Below are 13,617 nucleotides of genomic sequence, written 5' to 3' on the forward strand. Positions count from 1 at the left end.
CTAAATCCAAGTGACAAATATACAAAAATATTATTAACAATAGATCATGAAGAAAAATCTACATATACAATAAATAATGTAGAAGTTGTAACTAAAGAAACATCTACATCTACAAATAAATATAAAAGCTGTCAAGAGATTAAGGTTTACATTGTTTATACAGAAATCCTTCACATAAAGATAAAATAATAATAAATAGAAATGTACATTAGAACATATTAAGAACAAGATAGCTGTAACTCTATGATTTATTATTTATTAAGTAACAATCCTTAATGATTAATGAAATAAATAATTAAAACTAATTGATTGTTAAACTAAATAGTGAACTAATTGATTGTTAAACTAAACAGTGAACTAATTAAATGTTAAATTAAATTGTGAAATTTTCAACAAAGTATGCCTTTGAATATTTTGTATTCTGTAGTTCATGTTCATAAGAATTTCCTTTTATATTTTTTAATTTATATGTAATTGTATTAGAATACATAACATCTTCAGTTTCAAATATTATCTCTCTGTGTTAATGTATAGAATTTCATGCCGAACTCTTGATTATTGTGAGATGCCGGCCGGAGTGGCCGAGCTGTTCATGGATGTGTGTGATGTCCTTAGGTTAGTTAGGTTCACGTAGTTCTAAGTTCTAGTGGACTGATGACCTCAGATGTTAAGTCCCATAGTGCTCAGAGACATTTGAACCATTTATTGTGAGCTAGCTAATATTTAGTTTATTGTGATCACCAAATGGACTTAGTTTCTCTCGTATCTTGGATGACTACATTTACATTTACATAGTTACTCTGCAATTCACACTTAAGTGCCTGGCAGAGGGTTCATCGAGGCATTTTCATACTACTTCCCTACCATTCCACTCTCTAATGGCGCATGGGAAAAAGGATTACCTGAATCTTTCCGTTCGAGCTCTGATTTCTCTTGTTTTATTGTGATGATCATTTCTCCCTACGTAGGTGGGTGTCAACAAAATATTTACGCATTCGGAAGAGCAACTTGGTATTTGAAATTTACGTAAATAGATCACGCCACAAAGAAAACCGCCTTTGTTCCAGTGACTGCCACCCCAACTCGCATATCGTATCAGTGACATTGTCACCCCTATTGCGCGATAACACGAAACGAGCTGCCCTGCTTTGCACCTTTTCGATGTCCTCCATCAATCATACCTGGTAAGGATCCCACACTGCGCAACAGTATTCAAGCAGAGGACGGACAAGTGTAACGTAGGCTGTCTCCTTAGTGGGTTTGTCGCATCATCTAAGTGTTCTACCAACAAAGTGCAGTCTTTGCTTCGCCTTCCCCACAATGTTATCTATGTGGTCTTTCCAATTTAAGTTGCTCGTAATTGTAATTCCTTGGTACTTAGTCGTATTGACAGCCCTTAGATTTGTGCGATTTATCGTGTACTCAAAAGTTATTGCATTTTTTTAGTTCGCATGTGGATGACCTCGCACTTTTCATTGTTTAGTGCTAATTGCCACTTTTCGCACCATACAGAAATTCTCTCTAAATCATCTTGTAATTGGAATTGATCATCTGATGATTTTACTAGACGGTAAATTACACAATCATCTGCAAACAATCTAAGGAGGCTGCTCAGATTATCACCTACATCATTTATATAAATCAGGAACAGCAGAGGGCCTATGACACTACCTTGCGAAACGCCAGATATCACTTGTGCTTTACTCGATGATTTACCGTCTATCACTACGAACTGTGACCTCTCTGAGAGAAAATCACGAATCCAGTCACACAACTGAGGCGATACTCCACACGCGCGCAATTTCATTAATAGTCGCTTTTGAGGAACTGAATCAAAAGCCTTCTGGATATCTAGGAATATGGAATCGATCTGAGATCCCTTGTCGACAGTACTCATTACTTCATGGGCATAAAGAGCTAGCTGTGTTGCACAAGAACGATATTTTCTGAATCCGTGTTGGTTAGGTCTCAATAAGTCATTTTATTCAAGGTGATTCATAATGTTCGAGTACAGTATATGTTCTAAAACACTACTGCTAATTAAGGTCAGTGATATGTGTCTGTAATTTAATGGGTTACTCGTGTTTCCAGTCTTGAATATTGGTGTGACCTGTGCTACTTTCCAGTATTTAGGAACAGACTTTTCGTCAAGTGAGCAGTTGGATATGATTGCTAAGAAAGGCGCTATTGTGTGTGGATACTCTGAGAGGAACCTGGTTGGTATACCATCTGGACCGGAAGACTTGCCTTTGAATTTGGTAAGGTTATTCCCTGTCGGTATTGGTTATTGTAGGACCAATTTTGCATATACACTCCTGGAAATTGAAATAAGAACACCGTGAATTCATTGTCCCAGGAAGGGGAAACTTTATTGACACATTCCTGGGGTCAGATACATCACATGATCACACTGACAGAACCACAGGCACATAGACACAGGCAACAGAGCATGCACAATGTCGGCACTAGTACAGTGTATATCCACCTTTCACAGCAATGCAGGCTGCTATTCTCCCATGGAGACGATCGTAGAGATTCTGGATGTAGTCCTTGCCATGCCATTTCCACCTGGCGCCTCCGTTGGACCAGCGTTCGTGCTGGACGTGCAGACCGCGTGAGACGACGCTTCATCCAGTCCCAAACATGCTCAATGGGGGACAGATCCGGAGATCTTGCTGGCCAGGGTAGTTGACTTACACCTTCTAGAGCACGTTGGGTGGCACGGGATACATGCGGACGTGCATTGTCCTGTTGGAACAGCAAGTTCCCTTGCCGGTCTAGGAATGGTAGAACGATGGGTTCGATGACGGTTTGGATGTACCGTGCACTATTCAGTGTCCCCTCGACGATCACCAGAGGTGTACGGCCAGTGTAGGAGATCGCTCCCCACACCATGATGCCGGGTGTTGGCCCTGTGTGCCTCGGTCGTATGCAGTCCTGATTGTGGCGCTCACCTGCACGGCCAAACACGCCAAACACGCATACGACCATCATTGGCACCAAGGCAGAAGCGACTCTCATCACTGAAGACGACTCGTCTCCATTCGTCCCTCCATTCACGCCTGTCGCGACACCACTGGAGGCGGGGTGCACGATGTTGGGGCGTGAGCGGAAGACGGCCTAACGGTGTGCGGGACCGTAGCCCAGCTTCATGGAGACGGTTGCGAATGGTCCTCGCCGATACCCCAGGAGCAACAGTGTCCCCAATTTGCTGGGAAGTGGCGGTGCGGTCCCCTACGGCACTGCGTAGGATCCTACGGTCTTGGCGTGCATCCGTGCGTCGCTGCGGTCCGGTCCCAGGTCGACGGGCACGTGCACCTTCCGCCGACCACTGGCGACAACGTCGATGTACTGTGGAGACCTCACGCCCCACGTGTTGAGCAATTCGGCGGTTCGTCTACCGGCCTCCCGCATGCCCACTATACGCCCTCGCTCAAAGTCCGTCAACTGCACATACGGTTCACGTCCACGCTGTCGCGGCATTCTACCAGTGTTAAAGACTGCGATGGAGCTCCGTATGCCACGGCAAACTGGCTGACACTGACGGCGGCGGTGCACAAATGCTGCGCAGCTAGCGCCATTCGACGGCCAACACCGCGGTTCCTGGTGTGTCCGCTGTGCCGTGCGTGTGATCATTGCTTGTACAGCCCTCTCGCAGTGTCCGGAGCAAGTATGGTGGGTCTGACACACCGGTATCAATGTGTTCTTTTTTCCCATTTCCAGGAGTGTATTTGAGAATTACATTATTAAATAAACATTATTCAACATATTTCTCTGATGTCACCTACATCATTTACAGACGTTGGAATGGAATCCTTTTTAGTAACTATCTGTGGTGTCACCGCCAGACACCACACTTGCTAGGTGGTAGCCTTTAAATCGGCCGCGGTCCGGTAGTATACGTCGGACCCGCGTGTCGCCACTATCAGTGATTGCAGACCAAGCGCCGCCACTCGGCACGTCTAGAGAGACTTCCTAGCACTCCGCCCACTTGTACAGCCGACTTTGCTAGCGATGGTTCACTGACAAAATACGCGTGTCTTTCGGCCTCCACTAGTAACACGGTGTTGGCTCTCCTGCCAACCACAACACTATCCATTTATCTTTTATTTAATATTTCTGTTTACTTTATTAACTCCCAGTTTTTGGCTCGACCCTACGTCATTATAGAGCTATTTTTGTAAACAAGACCGTGCATAACCCAGTTATCTAAACTGCGTGCAACATCAGGTAATGCCGTAGTTGGTTTGCTCATGTGTTATGCTGGATAGAGGGAATCAGCTACTCAGTAGAACATCCACTACGTAACGTCACAGTAGGGGTATGAAATAGAACCATCATCAAGTCTCGGTCGTAGGTGAAGCTGGCTGACTTCGAGTGGTTGGTAGACTGCTACGGAAATGCAATCAGTCTACAAAGGAGATTGAAGCTTCCTGTCAGATTACAGCTGTGTACCGAAGCAAGTGCTGCACCAACTGAGGTACCCATGCACGGCGGATCGTGAGCCGTGCTTGGATAGCTAGTTCGGCAGAGCACTTGTTCACGAAAAGTAAAAGTCCAACGTTTTAGTCTCGGTCCAGCAACAGGTTTTAATTTTCTAGGAAGCTTCAGATCAGGGAAGACTCCGTTCCATTCTGGATATAAAGTGTGTTGATTACTAAACGCTTGCACGCTTGCATGATCCATCGTATAACTTAGATCAAGTGTATGGGTCCGATGTACTAACAGGAAATACTGGAGTACCCAAACAAGGAGTGAACGAGTGGTCACAGGTTTGGCTTATGAGAGAGTACCACGTAGATACTGAAAAATATTGAATCTTGAATTTCCCCTAAGTAATCTAGGAAAAAAAAGGAAGGAATCTACCAAAGGACAGCCCTATGGAGATTTTGAATCTAGTTGTAACAAGGCGAGTCCAGTGCCTCCATGTAACGGCAGACCGTCGCTACACTAGACTACAGTAAGTTGCAGTAAACGACAGTGCGACAGATCACGACGTTATCCACAGTGCTGGTTGAAGTGGAGAACTTTGAAATTCACGCGCCGGTCGAAATTCAGCTATGCCTGGAGCGTTGTGAATTGGGTGAAAGGGCACCGTGTCAGCTTCCACTAAATAGTCGAGTTCTGAACTGGGCAGTTGAAATCTGTTGCGGTCGATTTTCAGTAACAGTTCTCAGACTTATTTAGGATTGTAACAGGAAAGCCTGTGCGTGATAGCAGACTTGCTGCATTTGAAATTAATCTCCATCAAACAACAAAAGCCCTGCCGAATGCAGGTGCATAAGAAAAAGAACGATGGTTATTTTTTGTAACTTTTAAGAGGTTCGGAAGGGGGTCGGGAGATCAATTTTGTTAGTCTTTACGAAAAAAGACTCAAATTTACGCATTTTTCAGTAATCTGCATTTAGACTATAATGGACTAAATATGTAGAGTCGAATGTACTCTGAATGTCTTAGCTCTCGTGAAATATTCGTGACGGACATCAGCTTTTTTAATGAAATTTTGCACATACTGCTAGAGTTGTGTTAAACACTAATGTAGCTGCTACAGATGTAGGTGCTATAACGTTAAACATAATATATAGGTGGATATGTAATCGCTGATAAGGACAAGTGCATGAAAGCTTTTCTCTCGTGCGACAAATTATTTTAAACTCACATACTTGTTAAGATCTTAAGAAAATAAACCCATTTTTACGGTTAAGATCACTGTCTATTCAGGTCACAACCTCTAGAAGCTATAAATAACCGACAGATAAATGAGTTTCAAAAAAGGTAAATTCTAATTTCTGAGTTAAACCTCCCAGTAGAGACCAACCAGAGGAAAACAATTTCTTAAATTTTGTGTGTTCCTCTGCTTCACATATGCTACGCCAGTAACAGTAGTGTGCAGAGGCTAAGCAAGCGAGCGAAGTGACGAGATACAAAAAACCGCACCGATTCCAGTAACCAGCGGTACGTTACAAATGCGTATCCCTACACAGCGTACTCAAACCAAAGGGTATATAGGGGAGACTGAACTTTGTTTGGGCGCTAAGAGATAACAGATGCTTTCACAACAGACTTGAGGCACAGTGCCAGAAGAAGCCGCGTCCGTTTGTTTACGAGTATTTTGTGCTCACTACCTGGGGCCCCCCCGCTGCTGCAGCCTGCAGTTTCTCCAAGAAACGAGCGTTGTCCAAAAGCGTTCACCCATAAAGGAGACGGCATATAGAACGATAGTGGGATCAGTACTTGAGCAATGTTCGAGTGTTTGTTATGCACAACCCTTTATCCTACAGTTTAATATCAACCATATATAATAATAGCAACGTTTGTTGTGTAATTCGGTAGAGAAAAAATTCACCGAAATGCAGTTTGTTTAAAATTGTTTATTTACTTTTACTGATAACCTTTACGATATAAATGCACGAAATAAACGTTATCTTAGTCTAGTTCATACAGTTAGCGAATAATAGCGCAGTCGAGGTTTTATCGAATCATTTCATGGTTAATGCCAAAAGTTTTTGGGAAAACAAGAGTATCCGAAGAACTACGCCACAGTAAGTTGGAGGTCACTAAACTTACGAGACTTTCTGTCATACAGTTACTGAGATAGTCGAGACAAGCGATAGGTTAACAGTAAATTCTGCAATATTTCCATCAGCATTTTGCTATCACTTTTATTCGCGATTATATCGTGCTACAGAGTGACGAAACACATAAAAATTCATGGCGACCTCTGAAATTACAAGAAATCTGATTTCGTAGAGGCCAGTTCTTGTTATACGCCAAGTCTTTATTTTCCCCCATTACTACACTGCGTTTCGTACTGCAACTAGCCCTGCTTCCACGATATTACAATTGAATAATATTATCGTGTTAATTGATTACAGAAAACCATTGCTAGTCAAACCTTTAACGATGTGGGTGGTAACAAACAGGCAAAACTCATATTTGTCGTGTCAAATAATTGCTACTTACATCACTGTCTTTTCACTAACTATGTTGCAAGATCACATCAGATAGAAACAAGACATATAATATAACAGAGAGAATAATAATCTCAATGTCTTCATTTATTGATTTTTTCTGCTCCTTTTATTCTCAATGAAACACTATCCTCACATTATTCCAGACTTTCACAACTGGAACATGCTGGGATAAAAATTTCATCAGTCTAGTACATACGAGTGTATATCTGAACCCTTACGAAAGCAATCTGCAACAATAACAGACACTGGAGTGTGTAACACTATGCAGTAGCCATACTAAGGGAGAATTTTGTTAAATAAGAACTTTCCCCTACGGCGTCCTTCCCCTCCTTTCGTTCCCACTAGCCACCATAACTCCAAACAGTTCCCACTAGCCACCATAACTCCAAACAGAAATCGTCTCTCATTGTCGTACGGAATACCGCCTACTCTTTGCAGAGTGGGTAGAAAACACTATAGTAGCCTATCACTTATAAGCAACCTATCACGCAGCTTATTTTTGTATTACTTCAGTCTCCGATCTCACGCGCAACATCACATATCGAATTAGGATTGGAACAGAGATTTTACAAAAGTAACTGATTTTTCTATAGGCTCTCCGCATAGTTCCACCATCCTCTTACGAATTCCCAAATGTCTAAATACCTTCTGTCTGCTGTTTTGATTTACTTTATTTTATTTATTTGGAAATTATAAATTTGTTCGTATGGGACCAAACTGCTGAGGTCATCTGTCCCTAAGTTTACACACTACTTAATCGAACTTGAACTAACTTACGCTAAGTCAACACAAACACCCATGGCTGGCGGAGGACTCGAACCTCCAACGGGGAGACCCGCTATTTATTTTGATTAGACTCATTGGGGCATTCGTTTATCTGGCAATGGAGTCAAAGGATTCGAAATGCTTCACGTGCATACTTATATTAGTAGCATTTGCTAACTGTTGACTCAGTGGAAATAATATATTTACAAATTTGTTACCGTATCCGCTATAGTAACCTATTCTTGTACTGATCCTGATAGTATCATTCCTAATTTGGCATGTATGACACATGGCTGTACGAGAATCTAGCAGCACTTTCATTTTTCTGAGATGATCAGGGTACTCAGGTACTTTCAAAACTTCTTTTTCTCTGCAAGCCAAAATGCATAATTACGCCACAATGAATTGTGGTTCTTGATAACTAACCTGTCGTTATTGGTGGTCGCAGTCAGGGGTGACCGCTACGTGAGATCCGGTGGCTGTTGCGGGGGACTTGTGGTATCTGGATCTCACAGGCCGTTGTGGTCTTTAAAACCTCTGAGTAGACACTGAGGACCAATCCCACCTACTTCGTTGTTTGTTGACACGCCAAATAGTGGTAGCTTTATGTAATTGCCCTGGTGGCGTTTGGAGGCTGCGATAACGGCAGCTACTGTCTCCGTGTAGCGACACGTATTAGTGTGTGGGTCAAACACCACTGCACGGCACGGGCGGTGCGCGCCTCCACCTTCCAGATCAAAGCAGGTGTTAAAGCAAATGATCTGTAGACATCGATAGCATTGTTCTTTGCAGAGGAGCAAATTCGTCTGAGAGTCAGCGACCGTTAGATCAGACACTATCTAATGGCCAGCATGCCTTTCAATGCCTCTTAAAATTGTGCTGTAATTTATTGGAAGTAGGTAAAAATAGACGAAACATTCACTTGAATATGAAGAAAGTATATAAAACAATGATTCCCCCTTCATTGCGTTATATGTAGGTTTCTTCAACTGCTTTGGCATAGACAATATTTTTGGTCTTTAGGTCCTGTGAAGAGACAAATGTTTCGTCTGTCCCACTCGTGAGCACGTAACATATAACTGCTCATGTGGAAAGTGTGGGTTTCCCTGTGTAATCCGTACACCGTAATTCTGACCGTATGCTTTGTTGATAGTCATTGAAAATGCTAGGCGAACAGGAAATTGTAGACGTTGAAATGATATCTCCGTTTGACTTGGCATTCAGAGTTGTCAAAATGGTTCACGTGGGTCTGAGCGCTATGGGAATTAACATCTGAGGTCATCAGTCCGTTAGAACTTAGAACTACTTAAACCTAACTAACATCACACACATCCATGCCCGAGGCAGGATTTGAACCTGCGACAGTAGCAGTCTCGCGATTCCGGACTGTAGCGCCTCGAACCGCTCGGCCACCATGGCCGGCTCAGAATTGTCGCTTCGATGATGTTTGGCATAAGTTTTTTTGACAGTGAGCCTGGTTCCATTACACAACTGAACTGGGTTAATGTTGGGCAGAAGAATTATTGGTGCTCTGATTTTGAGAGATAATGTATGTAGTGGGACACCAGGGAGATCCACCGAATTCAAAAACTCAATTGGATGTTTTGAAATGTCGTCCGCATTCACGACGCTGTAAATCGATTTCCAGGAGACAGAGTCGCACACAATTTGTTCATGGATGATTTAGTTGATTGCATTGACGTCGGCGTTTTTTCTGAAAAAAAAAAATGTTTCCAAAGTCATTGCTGATTTTTGTAAATTGTGGCAAAGTCTGGAAAATATTTCTCATTTAACTATTCGTTAGACAAAACACTAAAATAGAAGTTTAGCACAAATGCAATATATTTTATGACGGCATCAGTTGGATCTTTTCCATTACCAGTGTCCTATGGATGTTTTGAAAACATAACCAGCTCACTCCGGTGTGAATGTATTCACATATTGGTCTTTCATGTGAGTGCATGCACGTGTCGTCGCTTTTGGTACAATTGTTAGTGTCTACCGGGTGTCGTCTGCCAAGAAAACGAGAGTTAGATCAATCGGTTGTGCATTTCCTCGTCAATCTCTTAAGTGTTCGATGAAGCGGTTATCTGTTATAGCGCTTTCATCCAGACAGTCAGTCTGTAAATAGAAAATTTGCAGTACTCTTCCCATCCCGAGCTCGCTGGAGGGCCTGCCCATAATGCTCCATACGTTCTCAGCTGGAGAGAGATCCTGTGAGCTTTTTGGCCTAGGTAGGATTTGGAAAACACGGAGAGAAGCAGTAAAAGCTCTGGCTGTTTGCGAACGGGCATCAGCTTGATGAAATGTAAGCCCATGATGGTTTGCCACGGGGGGGGGGGGGGGGGGGGGGGGGGCAAGAAAACGGGGAGTAGAATATCATTGTTATCGCTGTGCAGTAAGGGTGAAATGTATGACAGTCAAAGGGGTCCTGCTATGAAGATAAATTGGCTCCCTACACCATCACACCTGGCTACAGGGCACTGTGGCCGGCGACAGTCGGGTTGGTATCCCATAACTGTCTGGGACGTCCCAGACACGTCTTCGTTGGTCATCGGGGCTCAGTTCTCAGCGGGACTCATCACTGAAAACAATTATACTCCATTCAATGAGATCCCAGGCAAAAGATGCGTCTAGAGACACACCGGATTGCTGTGGGATACCAGGCTCAGACCGAGAGGGGTGGCGCAGTGGTTAACACACTGGACCCGCGATCGCGAGGACGACGATTCAAACCCCCATCCAGCCATCCTGATTTAGGTTTTCCGTGATTTCCCTAAATCGCTTGAGGCAAATCCCGGCATGATTCCTTTGAAAGGACGCGACCAACTTCCTTCCCCATCCTCTGCTAATCCGATTGGAACGAAGACCTCGGTGTTTGGTCCCCTACCCCAGATCAACCAACGAACCTCCGTAGGTCTGGGTTTCAACACCATCGATCACTTTCAAATTTACAGATGAAACCGGATCTTTCACGTTAATTAGCATCATCCTCAGGTAGTATCATTAGGTATTATTTGAATACAGCCCATTGCCTCAGAAAATATTAGATTCTGGTGGTTTTATAACCTTGAACTACCGTGTTTTGTCTAGCTCGTTGAAATCTTTTCCACGTAACATTGCATGTGCAGTACTTTGGCACCTCTACGTTCTTTAATGTTTTTCCAACTATATCATCTAGGCACTGCACCAAAAATGATGTCAGAGTTGTCGGCAGTAATAATTCGTGCATTCTCTTACGTGAAATATATCATTTGTCCATTTACAGAGTGAACACTAAGTTAAACAACGTTGGGTAGCCGACTGTGATTTGGGGAACTCATAATGTATCAAACTGCCTCGTTGCTGCTGATGTATCGACCGGTTTCAAATTGTACATTATCTGTGCTCGTGTCGGTAGCTCCGTCCCTGAAAACTGCCATACTAGTGCTGTTTTTAAAGTATTTCCATATATACTTTATAAATTTAACTGAATTGCAGTTGTCGACATTTACATGCGCTTTAAATGTTTTTGATAACAAAAGCCAATACTGTACAGTCTATTTGTTAGTAAGTGGGCTGGGCACGGACGTCATCGATGAGCCATGGACTTTCCTCCTCAACCCCCACCTACAACCCTTTGACAAAGGCAATTACCCTATGTGTTCAAAGGCAAGACTTTAATTTTTGGCGGTACCTTATGCAATATTCAACATTTTTCGGGGCCAACTGGGCCAGTGTGGAATTAGGGTTATCGTCGTATAAAGTATAACTTGGCGGGAAGTTCAAAATGGTGCATTGTAATGCTGGTTGACTTGAAATACTGGGAGAGGGAATCTGAAACTTGGAATACTGGGACATGTTCTGTGGCGCCAGAATCCGAGATGGAGATGCAAGACGGCCGACCTGGAATACTGAGTGGGTCAATCCAAGACTATGAATACTGCGACAGTCTCTATGACATCAAAATCCAAGTACCGGAATACTGCCAATATGACGTCTGAGACGAAGGATGTTTGTGCAGGTCGAGCCCTGCGACGTGTTTTTCTCCGCTACTATTCATTCAGTGGTGTGTGGTTATTGCTCCTCCTGTCTCTAAGTTTGGTTCGTTCCGCTTTATATCTTAAACACCACACTGGGAGCGAAAGGCTATCCCTCAGAAAAAATGGTTCAGATGGCTCTGAGTTGATGGGACTTAATATTCCTGATCATCAGTCCCCTAGACGTAGAACTACTTAAACCTAACTAACCTAAGGACATCACACACATCCAAGCCCGAGGCAGGATTCGAAGCTGCAACAGTAGCAGCAGTGCTGTTCCGGACTGAAGCGCCTAGATCTTCTCGGCCACAGGGGCTGGCTCTCCGTCAGAGGAGTATGGAGAATTTGTGCATACTGCTTTTACTAACTCGCCCAGGAGAGTCACTGGTGAAAGTTCCAAGCACAGAAAATTCACATGAATACTGCTGACTCATCTAACTCATGCAGAGTGGAGCCTATCGCCGCTACCACACTCCTTGGCTTAAATTTAACTCCGAATGTGCTACGTTTTAAATAATTGCAGGGAATAAAACAGTAAGAACTCATCACCGTTTAAGCAAATACCAAGCTGTGGAGAAGTCCACTTTCAGCGACCGCAAAGTTAGAAAAGTCTTCCACTGCCCCGGAACCGTGTGACTGTCCTTAGGTTAGTTAGGTTTAAGTAGTTCTAAGTTCTAGGGGACTAATGACCACAGCAGTTGAGTTCCATAGTGCTCAGAGCCATTTTTTTCTTCCACTGCCGCTAAGAGCCGTGTCACCGAGCACCACGGCGACGTCGGAGGACACGGCCGCAGGCCTCGCTGCATCGTCTGCAGGAGTCTCTGTACCGCCCAAGATATAACAGAGTTCTCCAGCTGGTAGTCAGCTCAAAGTCCGTCATTGCCAGCTCCGAACAGAGAGGAACCCTGAGCGAATGCTACAGATGGGATAACCCGCCACTACAGTGGACGTTTTTGCGGTGGATCTGAAGTCGAACAAATCTATGTTAAGATGCTACTCTTGTAAAATTTACACAAAAATAAATTGTACCTGCAATGGTTCAAATAGTTCAAATGGCTCTGAGCACTATCGGACTTAACATCTGAGGTCATCAGTCACCTAGAACGTAGAACTACTTAAACCTAACCTAACCTAAGGACATCACACATATCCATGCCCGAAGCAGGATTCGAACCTGAAGCGCCTAGAACCGCTCGGCCACTCCGGCCGGCGTACCTGCAATGGACTGTGGATATTTACCAAGAACAACATAACCAACACGCACAAATCCATTTTTTCTTTAGTCTTATCTCATCTCCCATTCCGCATACGGGCGGGAGAGTACAATACTCCGTTCTTCAGCCAAGAGTACTCGTAAAAAAATAACAAAAGTAACAGAAAAATAAAAATATACGAACTGATTTCATTTTAGCTTAAAAAGATTAATGATGGACAGCTAAAAGGATGAGGAATATACAGGGTGTCCCATTTGTGTTGACCACCATATTTAACTGTTTGTCGAGATGCAAATTAAAAATGTTTCAAGCAAATGTTCTTTATCCGTGAAGGGGACATCAATCAGCAAGATTGTCTTCGTTGTGGCTTTTTTTTATGTAACAAAGATATGAACAGCGGTATGCCTTTTTTAAATGGCAGCCTGTAAATTTGTTCGATAATTCATTTCCTCTCCTAAAGAGCTATTCACAAATGTATCACAGTACCATTCACTAAAACACAACTTTATTAATTACATAACACAACATTGACGTTCACGCTCCGAGAGCTTAGTGCAGGTACTCGGGATAAAGGAACACATCCATGTGCTGCAGTTGACAGACGATAAATGTAAACATAAGTAGAATGCACACTCGTCATTCTGT

The 13,617-nt window shown here is 43.2% G+C and overlaps 1 protein-coding gene across 1 annotated transcript in view; it reads right to left on the reverse strand.

The window, feature by feature from the left end:
* LOC126354826 (monocarboxylate transporter 9-like) overlaps window positions 1–8,263 on the reverse strand; it is a 92,218-nt gene extending 83,955 nt beyond the window's left edge. Inside the window, exon 1 of the mRNA XM_050004769.1 lies at window positions 8,166–8,263. The gene's annotated coding sequence lies outside the window, so the exon portion shown is untranslated. The remainder of the gene's footprint in view (window positions 1–8,165) is intronic.
* Window positions 8,264–13,617: the final 5,354 nt, after the last annotated feature.

The sequence above is a fragment of the Schistocerca gregaria genome, chromosome 3 (assembly GCF_023897955.1).
Source record: "Schistocerca gregaria isolate iqSchGreg1 chromosome 3, iqSchGreg1.2, whole genome shotgun sequence".
NCBI lineage: Eukaryota > Metazoa > Arthropoda > Insecta > Orthoptera > Acrididae > Schistocerca > Schistocerca gregaria.